The 7353-nt window shown below is 41.4% G+C and overlaps 1 protein-coding gene across 1 annotated transcript in view; it reads left to right on the forward strand.

Moving 5' to 3' along the window:
* Positions 1-1146: 1146 nt before the first annotated feature.
* The window catches only part of adcy6a (adenylate cyclase 6a), a 60150-nt gene continuing 53943 nt past the window's right edge, over positions 1147-7353 (forward strand). Inside the window, 2 exon segments of the mRNA XM_048241555.1 lie at positions 1147-1380; positions 6420-6639. The gene's annotated coding sequence lies outside the window, so the exon portion shown is untranslated.

Consider the following 7353-nt stretch of genomic DNA (forward strand, 5'->3'; position numbering starts at 1 on the left):
GCGTGAAACAAATAGTTGATTTGAATGACCTAAAAGCCAGACCCTTGTACTCTACGTAACTCTATCTGTTGAAGTGGCTTTGCTACTCGTCAGATTTACAATGGCAACAGCTGACACCTTTATGAGTGCTATATGATTGGATCGATAAAACTATCTAAGCTTGTATTCGGTTGCTATAACACTCTCCCCCTATTAAAAGACGTGCTTCTTAGGGCAGTTTATGTTACTAAGGTGCAAAACAATATGTCCTTGTTTGATTTAGACAGCACTATAACCTGTATTATCAATAGTGCTGAGTGGTTTGATACAGAAGGCAGGCCGAAAGTTATAATACCCCAAGATACACTCCGTCTAGTCCTTGTGAAGTGCTGTGCTACAAATCAGTGTCAGGTCAAGAAGCACTGGGAAGCGGAAGATGAAAGTAAGAAGTGAAAGAATTAAGGCTGACCAAAGGTTATTGAAAAACAAATGCTCTCAATATTTGCTCTTTAATCTGTTTCAGTTAAAGATGTGGTTTGTGTGAATAGAGTCAAGACCAGTTTGGACCAATTTATTTGAAGTGTAGCCTATGTAGCCTCTTCTGAAGCTAATTTACTTAGGCCTCCTATAGCCTACTTTTTTGCTCTAAATCATGAGAACAGTCGCATAAGCTAGGCCATATCTACACAGAAATCTCTTTATTGGCATATTATTATATGCAAGCACGTAACTCACACACATAAAGCGTATACATAACACTCACATACACACACAGACACATACACACACACACAAGTTCATAGACCTATTGTCCTCGGCTAACTGTCTGCCTCTGGTTCAGCACCTGCCCTTTTCATACTGATAGACCAATGGAAGCCTCTCTTGGTACCCCCTTTCACTAAAAAACACTGACATTGTGTATTGTGTGCCTCTACCCCCAAACACACACACACAATAATGTTGCAATACTGCTACTACTGGTCCATTTAGTCACAACACTTAATATAGTAAAAAGGCCTATCAAATATTTATTTGCGTGTTCCAATCCTCCTACACAACAAACTACAGTAGGCTAAGGAACATCAGATCGATAAAACATAATTTACAGTAGTGTGATCACCACCTCTAGGGGGAGTCCTAAATTCTCAAAAGAGTGATAGTCTACTGTCTATGTGTGTGTGCGCGGTGCTTCTGTGGGGGGGAGAGGCAGGGAGAAAACGACGGGAGAGCGGTATCTTACATTTGTGGCCCTCCGTCTCCTTCCCCTCGTCCTCAGTGCACGAACAACCTCATCGCCGCTAAACTACAGCGAGGACACCGAGTGGAGATCGGTAGAAATTTTCACTTGGTTGTCTTCTGTCGACAGCGATTTTATTCTGAAAGAGGAGAGAGATGCAAATGGTGAGTCAGTTTTCTTCCCAGGGTGAAGCGTCCTTATGTGTGTTCATGTTTTATGTAGGCTTGTAGTCATGCAGTTGCGGATAGTCAAATCGCGTCAAAATGTTTGTTTATTGCATTCCTTTGGGTAGCCTACTGTACGGAGAAGGCGGTCTTCAATCATTCCATTGTAGCATACGTTTTGGATAATCAGATGTCATGTCATGGCACATTAGAAGTCTGTGCCTGTTGAGGGTCCATAGTGTTGCGTTCAACCTTATCTTGGTGTAATGCAGCGTTAGCTCAGAGGCAGTTAGTTTTAGCAGACAATTTCAGTGGGATATCCACGTTAACATTAATGCAGGCAGGAAATCGGCATAATGTATTGTTGGGTGTACATCAATGTCAGTGCCTATGTTGGTTGCAGTGTAGTCAATTTTTCTGGGTTTCATGTTAAGGCAGTCAAATGACTCCTGTTAGCACGGTCATTGCTGCTGCTGTTGTTGCTTCTTTAGCTGTATCGCAAAGGTCGAACAGTCTTGGGTTAAGTCTGGCTAAAATAAACAGATAGCCTACTCTGGGTCACAATAGATTTCAGAGTAAATGTAATTTGGGAAAACATCCTGGAATAATACTAGCCCGCCGCTGGTTTGCTGAGTAGTAGGTACGCTATAGCATGTTTAATAAAGTGTTGGAACCTAAAGAGACATGACTGATGCGTAGGAATGTATGCAATTGGTAGCCTAGAGATCATGCTTCAATGAAATTCTCGAAATATTCTCAGTATAGAAAACTACTCCATTTTATGTAGGCCTAGAGTAGGCTATGCTTAAATTTCATCTTTCATTTGCCTGAGTGAAAGACGGGACATTTGGCAGTCGGGTGTGACATGCTGCGTTACAAGTAACCGCACACAGTTACTGTAACAGCATCGAAATGGTCACTGCTGTGAACCATAATATGGTAGTCACACACACATACTGAACAGACACTGTTATGTAACCCAAGTGTGTAAGTGCGGGCGATGCGATAGCCTCTCACGGCCTATGCACGAAATGGTAGATTTCATCGCAGATTAGGATCCAATGTATTGATAAAGTGATGGAATTATATAACGGCAGATGTATTTAAATTCGAAATGATTGCAGCGCTTTAAATGTGACTGATAATATGCCGTTTATATGAAAGAATATGGCATTCGTTTAATTAGACAGGCGCTCAGAACAAACCACAGGCATTATGATTAATAACGGCGACATGCGGATGCTCCAAAACAAGTATTATTTGCATTATATAACACCCAACGTGCCGCTGTCCGATCGAAATGTCGTGCAAATGTCCCAGAGGAACACAGCATGCTAGAACCACTAGCTAGCGAGAATACCAAAGTCACGTAGCAACGATGGTTGTATGGAACACGTGAAGGTTATTATTGCATTCGGTATCATTCTGCAACAATGTCCCTTTTCATGGAGACGTTTATAAAGGGAGATTACCGATAGTATTGACCTTGCAATTCATTTAAGGCAGCGTCTGTATTTTCTCTGCTGCGCTCAGTCAGTGTCTTCTCCATAATTTGGCTCCATACCCTGCCAGAACATACAGAACCAGCAGCACGAGCGGATACGTTCTGGGAACTGGCGCGAGATAGCCATCACAGGGAAATTCTATTTTTGCTCACCATACGCTTTCCTAGTTCAACAGCTGTCCCCGGTCTGGATAGATGTAAGGAGAATATGGAGAGCTATCTTTTTGTTACAGAGCCCTTTTTGATGATGAGCTGCTGTTAGTCTCCAGTTCAAGTCAGCTATCATTAATTCAGGTGCTGAGACATTCTATAGTCAACTTAGGTTTGTTTTAGAAGCACCACAAATTATAGGCTATAGAAGCCTAGAATAGGATCTGGTTATTATTTTGACAAACTATAGCGAAATTGATGCAGTTATGGAGACATAGGCTATTTGCATCTGCATTGCATGTCAATTAGCACAACAGTCCAGCACATAATTTTTTTCATTCTGCCATGGAATAGCCTATTGGATTGTGTTTTTTTACTCTTTACAAGCTACTGTCTATTGGATTTTTTTGTTCCCCCTACATTTAGGCTAGCGGTTTCCTCTCTAGATGTTGTTAAGGAACATTTGTTGGGTAAATAGTGGTATTATGCCTTCAATTGAAAGACAGGGTGTGCAGCAGGAACAGCTAAAGTGTTATCAAGAAGTTCTCCCCCATTTGACTGAATAGTTTAGAATCTGTTTTTTATAGTCAGTTGTGCCTCTTTCACCAAATAGGATTTTAGCAGTGAGTAGAAACAGTGTGTTTCTTCAGTCTTTGGGATTGTCAAATAAAAACCTGGCCCATAAGCGTGAAGACATAGATGGGCTTTTTCAGCACTGAAAAGCTTGGTGCAAAAGTGCCTGTTTTTCCATTGCAGTTGTGGTGATCTTTCCAGTGTGTAGTGTGCCATCAGAGACCTTGAACAGGAGCCATACATTGGGTAAACATTGGGTAAAAAAGTCAGATTCCAGGAGTATCTAGAAGTCCTTTACCTCCACTCTAGACTTATGCTCAGTGAAATGACCTTTTAATGAAGCTCCACCCTTAGTAGATGTTAGCGAAACACACTGGCATAGCAGGCAAAGAAGTCAGGTGCAGATCTGGTCTTAATGCAGAGCAGATACGCCAGATCTAAGACAGGCCAGGGCTACATTTGGCCCAGATCAGTTGTAGAGGCAGCTGCTGATGGAAAGGAGGAAAACACACAGAATCACCCTAATGGAACCACCTGGCTGTTATCCATGAAGACAGAAGCTCAGTTTAGGACAGGGTGCTAACCATACAAATGTTATGGGTTCAGCTCCCATTTTGGTGGACAGCCAACTATCATGTGACAGTTGCAGTGTTTCATCATTGCATATTTTTCTTGTTATGTTCTCTTGTTCCGTATGTGTCATAGAAAATAAAATATAGGTCAAAAGAAATATAACTTAGCTAAATAAAAACAAAAGAGAAACAATGGTCCTACTTGTTCTAAAGGGGCATGTGGTAGCCCTCTATACTGCCCCAAACTTCCCTAGGAATGGATAAAGTATTTTATCTATCTTACTATTGCGTGAACATACACAATGTGTGTTGGGTGTCATTTTCGAGTTACTTGGTGTTTTAAGCCCCCAACGGCGTCTTCCAGGCAGCGCTGCATGGAAGGCACTAGGGTAAGGCAAGGTTAGGGTTAAGGTTAGGGTTAGGTGCCTTGAAGTCGACGGTCGTAGCGCTGCCTTGAAAACGACGGTAGGGGCTTAAAACACCATTGAGCCATTTTGGACAAAAGCAATGGAATGAGTATATGTCAATGTCACATGGCTGAGGATGACTTCAACACTTAGACTTCATACTAGGGCTGCACAATTATTGCAGTTGCAATTTGAATGCATTTATCTAATCACAAAGGCTACAAATAATCGTTCATACTTAATCTTGTCATATTTATAGTTTTTATATTCATGTCATCCTCCTTGTGTACAGACAGTATAGCTCACTAATCAGAAGTGGCACAACTTAAAGAGACATTTGGAATATTGAACTGAATTTTGACATTGACATTCAAAAATCATATCGCAATTGCAATATCTGTCAGAAAAATTGCCCTACTTCATACCTTGTTTAAGCAATAACATAGATGACCCCCAACATGGAGCTCAAAAGCATCACCAGTTATGGTGGCTGTTTGCTGCATTGAACTGGAATTGGATTGGTTTAGAATATAATCTTATCTAAAGTTCTTGATGCAGACAAAAAGCTGTTTTTTTTGTGGGATCACATAAATCCAACATCAAACTGATATAAAAAATGTGCACACTGAATTAATAATTTCTAATGCTGCTTTATTGAAAGACTCGTTTTTGACCAGTGTCTTTGTCAAAGTCTGAATGCATCAGTCTTATAAAGCAGCATCAAGAAATACTCCTGGGATGGCCATTTGTTTTTCATAATTTTGAGTTTAGAATGTGTCGGGAAAAAATCTGCTCGTTCCCACCCTTAATTCCCTAATTTCTGTTATAGTCTCAAAAAAGTTCCTTTTCTCAAATTCCGTTCACTAAATCATATTTTTAACCTACATCATAGTACGTGGAAGCCATAGTTTGCTGCCTGTACTTTAAACTGTCTGTTTAACGCCACTAACTCTAGTAAATTTTTCATTGAGATACCATATTTTCCAGACTATAAGTTGCACTTTTTTTCATAGTTTGGCTGGTCCTGCGACTCAGGTGCAACATACATATATTTATATAAATTTTTTGACTGGTGCGACTTATACTCCGGTGCGACTTATAGTCCGGAAAATACGATAGTTCCATGAAGAAAAAATTATTTCCAGTGTATAAACTTGGGTCTATGTGACCCAGTCTGTTGTGCTGCTGTGCTTGTTCCCTGAGTATCCTGTCTGTGTGTCGGGCACCAGGCCTCAGTGGGAGAATTCAGGTTGTTAAGCAGTAAGAGGCAGCAGGTTGTAAAAAATGACTCAACCCTGCCAGTAATCAAACAAAGAGGATCCTGTTGCCTGTCAAACCTGAATGATCTCATCTAGGTACCTGGTGTCTCATTTCTATCTCTGAAGGAAGGAGGGAGAAAACTACAGAAAGAACGCTAGAATACATCACTGGCTAGATATATTAACTATTGTGGACAAGTTTAGTGCTGAAAGGAGAACCCCTTTGCTTTGATGTCCCTTTATTCTTTTCGCTGTTTTTTGATGATGAGACTAATCACTAATCATCATTAGGTCCATTAGGCACATTAAAGCAATAGAATGTCATCTTTTTGTTGGTTATAGGCTCAAAAACAGACAGTGTTGTAGACACAAATCAACAAAGATGTCTGTAAACTAAATTTGTTGAATAGAGATTATCAGTTTAACCAAGAAGAGGCTAAAAACAAGGGATTAACTTCAGGACTTCTGTCCAGGATGTCAATCAAATTTGTGGGTGCAGTTTAACATACATATTTCATATTTGTTCATCTTTTAAAGGATTTTGGATTTAGGATTTTGATGTTTGTGCACACAGGTCCATCTAGACTGCTGATAAATCTTTCATCCCACACTATTGGTCTTGGCCCAAACCATAACCACTGCTGTCTCCAGTCGTCTCCAGGATCACGCACGCCTCCTTGGACACATCTGCTCCCTCTCTCTGCCTTGCGTTTCTGCTTTCTCTCGCCCATTCAGATAAATGAGTGGTCCAGCTGCAGACAGCAGGGCTGGGACAAGTGCCAGAACCCACACAGGTATAATACCAAACTCACACCCGCTCGCACGCCCAACACACACCCATCCCAAACCGACACCCGCTCGCCAACACACACTCATCCCAAACTCACACCGGCTCGCCAACACACACTCATCCTAAACCAACACCGGCTCGCCAACACACACTCATCCCAAACTCACACCGGCTCGCCAACACACACTCATCCCAAACTCACACCGGCTCACCAACACACACTCATCCCAAACTCAATCACCAACACCCACTCACACAGGTATTCAAAGACCTACATGGTCACAGAGGCATACCAAACTTACACCCAGTAGCCTGCACACCCTCACACAGGGATTCCATGCTGCAAAATACCTGCAAAATGTACAAGGTTTTCATTTGAATTGGCAGAACCCAGATAATGTCAAATGGTTATACATTTGCATAATACACCGATTACAACCCAAGGTTGTGTTTTGTGTTGTACTACTGAGTGGTACAAGTAGTTATGCAAATCAGACCAGTTGAGTACGGCACTATCAGCACCAAGGTGTTGACCGAGGGTGCAAGTGAAGTGTACTCATTGTTGTATCACATACTGCTATTACTGTTGTGTTTGGTTAATATTACTGTATTTGTTACTAGGCGGATGGATATAAATGCCTGATCCTAGTTACTAATGCACCTGCCCCCTGACATGCAGAACGTCCTGGTTCATTGGCTTCCTAGTAGCCAGAATGCA

The sequence above is a fragment of the Alosa alosa genome, chromosome 4 (assembly GCF_017589495.1).
Source record: "Alosa alosa isolate M-15738 ecotype Scorff River chromosome 4, AALO_Geno_1.1, whole genome shotgun sequence".
NCBI lineage: Eukaryota > Metazoa > Chordata > Actinopteri > Clupeiformes > Clupeidae > Alosa > Alosa alosa.